Here is an 11,151-nt window from a genome sequence, read left to right as displayed (position 1 = left end):
ACAGCTGCCTAACGCAGGCCTTTACCCTCCGCCCATGATATCCAATTGGAGGAGGTGCAGTTTTAATCTAGCCAAAATAAAACGTTTTACTATGATTGGTTTAGTCTGCACATAATGCAATGTATAACCCAATCCTGGATGGATACGCGTAATGCGCACATAAAGACACATCCGTGAAGGAATTCGATTATCTGGCCCGGGTTGGTCCCTACCCCATTGAAGTTTACATTTAAAATGGTTAAAGAGCGACTGCCCCTAAAAAACAGCGATGTGGCATTGATATGAGTCAGAAACATTTATTATAATGTCAAACTAGACTACAAAGTGTAAAAATAATAATTTTGTTCATGAAGTCAGTCTTGTCTAAAACCGAGTTCAGAACCTCGGGGCATCACACCGAGTAAATGAAGGTTGGGTTTCGATTAGAATTATGTCAATAAATCATGCCCCCTTTTGTCAAACTCCACGTGTAAATTGCCCCTCCCACTTCGTTTCCCTTCACGGAATGGAGCTCAGTTGTTTCTTCGTCCTAAACCAAAGCGATCATGGCCGTTTGAGACTGAAAAGCCCTATACGGATTGACCATGCAAAGCATGCTTCCAGCTAGGTTGAAGGTGGGTATATTTTGAACCTAGTCTTCCAGCAGGATGCACACCCAACAACTATGGTTTGCATGCCCTGCAGAAGGACTCCATCATGCAGGTTGTATTTCGTTGGTCCCCAGTGGATGTCAGTATACCGGTAGTTAGACCATAGACTGCTGGTTATGTACGGTCAGTATATTTTTAATAACCATTATCACTATCATAGCTGACACAGCTAGCTAATGTCAGCCTACCTCAATACAACTTGGATTTGGCTTGGAAAAAATAACGTTTCAAAAGAAGGCAAATACTTAGAAGGAAAACATTTTGTCATGATTGTGATGTCGCCATATTTATTGACTTCAGATGCAGATTTGAAGGGACCGCTGTATTTTAGCTAGCTAACATTAGCATTGTTAGCTATTTTTGACAAACTTTGATAGTAACAGTAATGAGTTGCAACCGATCTAAAGTAAATTTGACAGAATTATGGCAAAGTTGTTTGCTACTAATTATTTGCCTACTTTAGCAATGTCATATTGCCGAAATTAGTGTAATTTAGGGGAAACAGTCACATTAGCCTCTGAGGTGCAACCCATGTCATCTAGGGCACAAATAAATATTGGATGCAGTAATGGCGATACTAGCTAACTCATGTCTGACTACAACAGTGTACCAACTAGCAGTAACAAACTCAAACAGTCAATCTACATCTGTAAAATATAGAAGACGCTTTCAAACGAGATTACGTTATTTCTCGAGCTGTGTTTATAATTTAGGTAGGATGACAATCGTTGACCCTGTTTTTCTGTTAGACAAAGTGCACCGTTGGGTGCCAGACTGATCCCGTGGTCATGAACGGATGCTGGAACCTACCAGAAGGAGCAAAGGTGGGTATCATAACATGTCCAGCAATGTGATTGCAATGGTATAGAGACCTCCAAAAATAATTGAATTCACTGTTCACTTGCTTTTTTCACAGCTTGTAAGGCAAGACCTCAGAATAAGTGTGTTTCACAACAAGTACTCTTGTGACACCTCATCCGTTGTTGCCAGTCTCCCTTAACTCTGATGAAAAGGACACGCCATCATGAGGCCTCTGACCGTGACCCGAGTTACTGCCCTGACGACACAGATGGCTTCATCGACAGGTAATGTTTGTAAAAAGTTTTTTTTTTAATATATATAAATACGTGGCTTGATAAAATGGGCTAATTCCCCAGTCAAGTAGAGTCATTTTGGTTGTGAAGTGCATTAGCAAAAAGCTTTGTCCTTTAGAACAAAATGCAATTTATCACTTGGCTGTCTATTATATCACCCTGTCACAGGCACTTCCAGTCAACACCACCTAATAAGATTGGCTGCTGCAGTTGTTTGAGAGATGTCCTGTTTGCAACTGAACATGCAGCATAGAGAAGACAAGAAAGGGGTCCCTCATCAGCATCATGCAGACATGCCCTCACAGTGAGCATTCTTATGAATGGAACAGTCAGCCACATGTTGTGGCTGACAAGTATCCAACCAGCAACCTTCACCTGTCAGCGGCAACAGCTTTCACGGGATCATCATTTGTACAAATACAAACACTTCATTATTTTGATACATTTGATAACCCAATTGTGAAACAATTTATGTAAACTGACAGTTGTAGCTTATTTTCTACTTCTTAGTTGCGTATAATGTCCAGGGCATAACCTAGCCTGGTTGAACCAGCCTGATCCCTGTGTTCACCATTCTATTTCATTTCAAATGTTATATCTGAAGTGAAAAAGAAAAGGGGAATGGAGCCATCGGGATATTTCCACCATGCTAATCATAACCACCATTGATAATGTAATCAGTGCTGTGTGTGTGACCGACCAGTATCTTTGAGGGGCCAGGAGCTGATCTACGCTACTATGTCCATCAATGGGGCTCTGGCAAAGACCTCACCTCCAGCCTCACATCTTGCCTGCTCACCAACAGTCTTTGATGGAGAGAACAGAATTAGGTTTAGGCTGACCTGTTCAAACTTCAACATAGGTGAGATCTGACACACATCCCCCTCTTCAAAGGGGGAGACACTCTAGACCCAAACTGCTACAGACCTATATCTATCCTACCCTGCCTTTCTAAGGTATTTTAAAGCCAAGTTAACAAACAGATTACCGACCATTTCGAATCTCACCGTACCTTCTCCGCTATGCAATCTGGTTTCAGAGCTGGTCATGTGTGCACCTCAGCCACGCTCAAGGTCCTAAACGATATCATAACTGCCATCGATAAGAGACATTACTGTGCAGCCGTATTCGTCAACCTGGCTAAGGCTTTCGACTCTGTCAATCACAACATTCTTATTGGCAGACTCAACAGCCTTGGTTTCTCAAATAATTGCCTCGCTTGGTTCACCAACTACTTCTCTGATAGAGTTCAGTATGTCAAATCGGAGAGCCTGTTGTCCGGACCTCTGGCAGTCTCTATGGGGGTGCCACAGGGTTCAATTCTCGGGCCGACTCTCTTCTCTGTATACATCAATGATGTCGCTCTCGCTGCTGGTGATTCTTTGATCCACCTCTACGCAGACGACACCATTCTGTATACCTCTGGCCCTTCGTTGGACACTGTGTTAACTAACCTCCAGATGAGCTTCAATACCATACAACTCTCCCTCCGTGGCCTCCAACTGCTCTTAAATGAAAGTAAAACTAAATGCATGCTCTTCAACCGATCGCTGCCCGCACCTGCCCGCCCGTTCAGCATCACTACTCTGGACGGCTCTGACTTAGAATATGTGGACAACTACAAATACCTAGGTGTCTGGTTAGACTCACATTAAATATCTCCAATCCAAAATTAAATCTAGAATCGGCTTCCTATTTCGCAACAAAGCATCCTTCACTCATGCTGCCAAACATACCCTCGTAAAACTGACCATCCTACCGATCCTCGACTTCGGCGATGTCATTTACAAAATAGCCTCCAACACTCTACTCACCAAATTGGATGCAGTCTATCACAGTGCCACCCGTTTTGCCACCAAAGCCCCATATACTACCCACCACTGCGACCTGTATGATCTCGTTGGCTGGCCCTCGCTTCATACTCATCGCCAAACCCACTGGCTCCAGGTCATCAACAAATCTCTGCTAGGTAAAGCCCCACCTTATCTCAGCTCACTGGTCACCATAGCAGCACCCACCCGTAGCACGTGCTCCAGCAGGTATATCTCACTGGTCACCCCCAAAGCCAATTCTTCCATTGGCTACCTCTCCTTCCAGTTCTCTGCTGCCAATGACTGGAACGAACTGCAAACATCTCTGAAGCTGGAGACTCTTACCTCCCTCACTAGCTTTAAGCACCAGCTGTCAGAGCAGCTCAAAGATCACTGCACCTGTACATAGCTCATCTGTAAATAGCCCATCAAATCTACCTCATCCCCATACTGTATTTATTTATTTATCTTGCTCCTTTGCACCCCAGTATCTCAACTTGCACATCAATCTTCTGCACATCCTACCATTCCAGTGTTTAATTGCTATATTGTAATTACTTTGCCACCATGGCCTATTTATTGCCTTACCTCTCTTATCCTACCTCATTTGCACATGCTGTATATAGGTTTTTCTACTGTATTATTGATTGTATGTTTGTTTATTCCATGTGTAACTCTGTGTTGTTGTATGTGTCGAAATGCTGTGCTTTATCTTGGCCAGGTCGCAGTTTCAAATGAGAACTTGTTCTCAACTAGCCTACCTGGTTAAATAAAGGTGAAATTAAAATAAAATGTAAAAAACATTGGTATCTCTAACTGCCATTGGTAATAGAACAGTGACTGTATGTGTCCACAGAAACATGGATGGGGCTGCACATGGAGACTTGCAAGATGATGTTATGAAGTCCAGACTGGCAGACAGGCTTGATACTTATGTCTCTGAATGGAGAGAGACCTGGCACTCTCTGCATTCAAATTTTACTTGCATTGTCTTTTATTATTTAAATGAATAGTGTCAGTCATTATGGGGAGGGACAAACCCTGTATGTTCTGCACCAGGATCAGATAACTCCTGTTGTATACTCCTTTAGGACACCACACAGGAAGGTATGACCACTCACATGTTTGCCAAGGCAGCCCCATTACCACCAGACAAAATGCAGATAGGCACAGTATCTATATCGGCTGGGAATGACCAAAGATGAAGGTGCACATTGTTATACAGTGGGGGGGAAAAGTATTTGATCCCCTGCCGATTTTGTACGTTTGCCCACTGATAAAGAAAGGATCAGCCTATAATTTTAATGGTAGGTTTATTTGAACAGCGAGAGACAGAATAACAACAAAAATATCCAGAAAAACGCATGACAAAAATGTTATAAAATCATTTGCATTTTAATGAGGGAAATAAGTATTTGACCCCCTCTCAATCAGAAAGATTTCTGGCTCCCAGGTGTCTTTTATACAGGTAATGAGCTGAGATTAGGAGCACACTCTTAAAGGGAGTGCTCCTAACCGCAGCTTGTTACCTGTAAAAAAGACACCTGTCCACAGAAGCAATCAATCAATCAGATTCCAAACTCTCCACCATGGCCAAGACCAAAGAGCTCTCCAAGGATGTCAGGGACAATATTGTAGACCTACACAAGGCTGGAATGGGCTACAAGACCATCGCCAAGCAGCTTGGTGAGAAGGTGACAACATTTGGTGCGATTATTCGCAAATGGAAGAAACACAAAATAACTGTCAATATCCCTCGGCCTGGGGCTCCATGCAAGATCTCACCTCGTGGGGTTGCAATGATCATGAGAACGGTGAGGAATCAGCCCAGAACTACATGGGGGGATCTTGTCAATGATCTCAAGGCAGCTGGGACAATAGTCACCAAGAAAACAATTGGTAACACACTATGCCGTGAAGGACTTAAATCCTGCAGCGCCTGCAAGGTCCCCCTGCTCAAGAATACATATATATGCCCGTCTGAAGTTTGCCAATGAACATCTGAATGATTCAGAGGACAACTGGTGAAAGTGTTGTGGTCAGATGAGACCAAAATGGAGCTCTTTGGCATCAACTCAACTCGCCGTGTTTGGAGGAGGAGGAATGCTGCCTATGACCCCAAGAACACCATCTCCACCATCAAATATGGAGGTGGAAACATTATGCTTTGGGGGTGTTTTTCTGCTAAGGGGACAGGACAACTTCACCGCATCAAAGGGACGGTGGATGGTGTACCGTCAAATCTTGGGTGAGAACCTCCTTCCCTCAGCCAGGGCATTGAAAATGGGTCGTGGATGGGTATTCCAGCATGACAATGACCCAGAACACACGGCCAAGGCAACAAAGGAGTGGTTCAAGAAGAAGCACATTAAGGTCCTAGAGTGGCCTAGCCAGTCTCCAGACCTTAATCCCATAGGAAATCTGTGGAGGGAGCTGAAGTTTCGAGTTGCCAAACGTCAGCCTCGAAACCTTAATGACTTGGAGAAGATCTGCAGAGGAGTTGGAAAAAATCCCTCCTGAGATGTGTGCAAACCTGGTTGCCAACTACAAGAAACGTCTGACCTCTGCGATTGCCAACAAGGGTTTTGCCACCAAGTACTAATTCATGTTTTGCAGAGGGGTCAAATACTTATTTCCCTCATTAAAATGCAAATCATTTTGTAACATTTTTGACCAGCAGTTTTCTGGATTTTTTTGTTATTCTGTCTCTCACTGTTCAAATAAACCTACTATTAAAATTATGGACTGATCATTTCTTTGTAAGTGGGCAAACGTACAAAATCAGCAGGGGATCAAATACTTTTTTTCCTCCACTGTATCCAACCCTCTCATATCTACACATGTGCTGCCCTACGTGGTAAGGGATATGGGTAGGTTTTCTATCAAGGAAAACTCAATTACAGTCATTATAATGCAGCAATCAGAACAGTCAGAGTGGATCTGAATGAAAGGATACACTAAAAAAGAGCCTATTCTTACAGCGTTTTTTATTATCAAATCATAGAAAGTTCAGTGTACACGTGTCAAAAGGGGAATGCACATGATTCAAGGCCATCAGAAGCACTGGCGGACTCTGCATGCTACTACATTCTTGTTTCAGGGCAATAGGCTACACCACATACAGTTGACTACTGTGCCAGAGCCATACAGTATATACATTGTTGAGATCTTGACATGATGACTTAATTCCTGGGATAGATAAATATTTGCACCAATGCATCCCATCCAAAAGTGAGAATGTTCCTCAACAGGGAATCCCTTGCAAGGTTACATGATGGAATAAGAGTTTGTCTTATGACCATTTTAAGTGCATTTATAAACCATTATTCAAACAAGCTTTTAATAGGCTTACAATTTGGAAAGCATGAATGACTTTCACAATTTTAACCATAACTTTTTATTAATGTTTCTCAAAATGTTTAATTGATGGTTAAAGTAATTGCCCGATTTTCAAATGCACCATTAAATTATTTAACAATTTAAAGGATTTTTTGATGTGGAAACTTTGTGAACCCATTTTTGTGATTGGGCCTGGGCATCAGACTCCAGAGCCCTTTATTGCAGAGTTGTGTCAATGAGGTGGTCGGTTTTCAGTTGGCTAACACTTATTACATGGTTTGTGCAGGGGTGCTATCGGAAACTTAACATTTTTAACCAGCATGGTAACAAGCATTTGTTGTTGCACCCCGCAATTACCACCAGGTACATGTTATTACAGTGTTAACTATACAATACTTGTTACAGGGTAATTACATTGAATAAGGACCCCTTAAAATGAAGCGTTACCAAAATACCTGATACAATAAAAAATGTATATATGAGTGCCTTCTAAATTTCACAATAAATTGAATACCTGAATTCCCACCAAAATCACTGAAATACATTCATTATTTGTCTGTGCCAGTAAAAGGTTTCATGTGCTATAATTCAGATATGTCACGACTTCCGCCGAAGTCGGTTCCTCTCCTTGTTCGGGCGGCGGTCGGCGTCGCCGGTCTTCTAGCCATCATCGATCCACTTTTCCTTTTGTTTTGTCTTGTCTTCCCACACACCTGGTCTCATTTCCCTCATTACATGTTGTGTATTTAACCCTCTGTTCCCCCCATGTCTTTGTGCGGAAATGTTTATTGTAAGTGCATGTGCACTTTTTCTCTGGTGCGCGATGGGTTTTGTACCCATTTCTTTGTTCTGGTTTCCGGTGGTTTTTATGAATAAAAACTGCTCCGTTGATCTTCCGTGCAGCCAGTTACGCACTCCCTTACAAGATAATATCTGATGGATTAGAACAATTCTAAACGTTTGGAGTATCTTCATCCTTTGTCCAACTGTTGCATTTATTGGAATTGTTTTTAAAACCTAAAACCTACCGTTGCTACTGAAAGGTTGTAAGATTGATCATCCCACTGTTATTGATCTAGATGAATGTTGGGAATATATTAATAGACAAGGCAGTGACTTTGGATGGAAAGTTGGAAAGTTTGCTGAGGAGAGTTTGAGGTTGGCCCTTCTGTGGTGATGGGAGATGTTCCTCCATGTTTACTCCTGGATCCTGTTGATCTAATCTTGGTAGAAAAAATGTTTAATATTGGTCAGAAGGGAATGGGATAGGGGAACTGGTTGACAATTACATTAGTAGAAGCTTTAATTGTTTTTTTTATCAAGGACCCAGAAATTGATGTGAAGATATGTTGAAGACTTACAGATAAAAAGAATGATAATAATATAATTTTTTTATTTAACCTTTATTTAACTAGGCAAGTCAGTTAAGAACAAATTCTTATTCACAATGATGAACTGATGAATTGTCAATATACTGACTTGAACTGCTGGCGATAGTATCTGCTCTCCAGTGGGTGGAGGACACTCAAACGGTCAGAAATGTAGAATGCTCAGATTCCCTGTCTGTATCAGTTGTGTGCATTCATGGTTGCCAAGGGAAGCCAGGCTTCCCCAAATATTTGACCAATAAAAATGTGATAATTTCTCTTTCGTCTCTTTGTGTGTTCATCATTTTCCATAAAAAAATAGAAACATTATTTGATATAATGTTGAATTTGGCCATTACTACTATAGCCCATAGAAAGGCATTGAATAACACATTCACAAATGGCCAAAAAGACAGTAAAAAAATGTATCATAAGGAATAAGGTTTTGAAGTGTCTGTCCTATATCTAGAAGATATAAGAAAGCTCAGGATATATATATATTTGTCATTTTTTTGCACATATTTAACCCCTTATTTTTGTTGGCACAAAACTACCACCATACTTCCATTCATTTGTATGGTTTAACTTCAGACGAGTCCGGTAGAGCAAACCGTTCGGACGCTACAGACATTTTGTGAGAAGACCGATTTTCGGGAGGTCTCATGGTCTGACAAACACCACTGTAGCTCTGCCACCTTCCACAGCAAATGCGGAAGGCTGACATAGGCGGATGTTGCGGATTGAGACGCAGCCCATCCAGATATCTCTTAAGGATTAAAACAGTTACAGAGTTAATGGCTGTGATAGGAGAAATCAACATTATAGTTACTCCACAATACTAACCTAAATGACAGAGTGAAAAGAAGGAAGCCTGTACAGAATAAATGGATATAATTGATATTCATGCTCCACTGGGTGGAGGTGAAGACAAATGTTAGATTAAAGCCATTATGATAGATGTGTGGCAGAAGAGGTGGGACTCAGAGCCCAAGGGCCAGCATTTACAGTTGAAGTCGGAAGTTTACATACACTTAGGTTGGTGTCATTAAAACTCGTTTTTCAACCACTCCACAAATTTCTTGTTAACAAACTATAGTTATGGCAAGTCGTTTAGGACATCTACTTTGTGCATGACACAAGTCATTTTTCCAACAATTGTTAACAGACAGATTATTTCACTTAACGTTCACTGTATCACAATTCCAGTGGGTCAGAAGTTTACATACACTAAGCTGACTGTGCCGTTAAACAGCTTGGAAAATTCCAGAAAATTATGTCATGGCTTTAGAAGCTTCTGATAGGCTAATTGATATCATTTGAGTCAATTGGAGGTGTACCTGTGGATGTATTTAAAGGCCTACCTTCAAACTCAGTGCCACTTTGCTTGACATCATGGGAAAATCAAAAGAAATCAGCCAAGACCTCAGAAAAATAATTGTAGAACGTCTGAAGGTACCACGTTCATCTGTACAAACAATAGTACGCAAGTATAAACACCATGGGACTACACAGCCAACATACCGCTCAGGAAGGAGACACGTTCTGTCTCCTAGAGATGAACATACTTTGGTGCGAAAAGTGCAAATCAATCCCAGAACAACAGCAAAGGACCTTGTGAAGATGCTGGAGGAAACAGGTACAAAAGTATCTATATCCACAGTAAAACAAGTTCTATATCGACATAACCTGAACAAGGAAGAAGCCACTGCTCCAAAACCACCATAAAAAAGCCAGACTACAGTTTGCAACTGCACATGGGGACCAAGATCGTACTTTTTGGTGAAATGTCCTCTGGTCTGATGAAACAAAAATATAACTGTTTGGCCATAATGACCATCGTTATGTTTGGAGGAAAATGGGGGAGACTTGCAAGTCGAAGAACACCATCCCAACCGTGAGGCACGGGGGTGGCAGCATCATGTTGTGGGGGTGCTTTGCTGCAGGAGGGACTGGTGCACTTCACAAAATAGATGGCATCATGAAGAAAGAAAAGTATGTGGATATATTGGAGCAACATCTCAAGACATCAGTCGGGAAGTTAAAGCTTGATCGCAAATGGGTCTTCCAAATGGACAATGACCCCAAGCATATTTCCAAAGTTGTGGCAAAATGACTTAAGGACAACAAAGTCAAGGTATTGGAGTGTCCATCACAAAGCCCTGTCCTCAATCCTATAGAAAATGTATGGGCAGAACTGATAAAGCGTGTGTGAGCAAGGATCCTACAAACCTGACTCAGTTACACCAGCTCTGTCAGGAGGAATGGGCCAAAATTCACCCAACTTATTGTGGGAAGCTTGTGGAAGGCTACCCGAAACGTTTGACCCAAGTTAAACAATTTAAAGGCAATATTACCAAATACTTATTGAGCATATGTAAACTTCTGACCCACTGGGAATGTGATGAAAGAAATAAAAGCTGAAATAAATCATTTTCGCTACTATTATTCTGACATTTCACATTCTTAAAATAAAGTGGTGATCCTAACTGACCTAAGACAGGGAATGTTTACTGGTATTAAATGTCAGGAATTGTGAAAAACTGAGTTTAAATGTATTTGGCTAAGGTGTATGTAAACTTCTGACTTCAACTGTATATGCCCTCCAAATAAGGGTTTGTTTGAAGTTAGTAGGGCTCTTTCTTATTTTCTTTGTGTTTCTGCTGGTCAGAGGGAGAAGGCGCTCCGTGTTAAACGAATGGGGGCAAGAAATTAGATTGTTTTTGCTCTCAAGAAAAGGGCGCCATTGAAAGGAAATGTAAAAGTTGACCAACTGAAGGGGAAGATTCCTGGTGATTTTGATGCTTGTCGTTTGGTGCGACGCAGACAGGGTGGAGTGAATGGTGAAACAGAAGAGTCATTGTCTGTTCTTTTGAGATTTGATGTTGAGTCT

At 41.5% G+C, this 11,151-nt stretch overlaps 1 long non-coding RNA gene across 1 annotated transcript; it reads left to right on the top strand.

The window, feature by feature from the left end:
- Positions 1–120: 120 nt before the first annotated feature.
- LOC115197151 (uncharacterized) lies at positions 121–2,376 on the top strand. The gene is made up of 3 exons (XR_003878971.1): positions 121–1,474; positions 1,567–1,735; positions 1,913–2,376. It is a non-coding gene; the product is annotated as an uncharacterized LOC115197151 (long non-coding RNA).
- Positions 2,377–11,151: the final 8,775 nt, after the last annotated feature.

The sequence above is a fragment of the Salmo trutta genome, chromosome 7 (assembly GCF_901001165.1).
Source record: "Salmo trutta chromosome 7, fSalTru1.1, whole genome shotgun sequence".
Classification (NCBI taxonomy): domain Eukaryota; kingdom Metazoa; phylum Chordata; class Actinopteri; order Salmoniformes; family Salmonidae; genus Salmo; species Salmo trutta.
The sequence above is the reverse complement of the archived record's forward strand: the minus strand, read 5'-3'. Positions and strand labels throughout refer to the sequence as shown.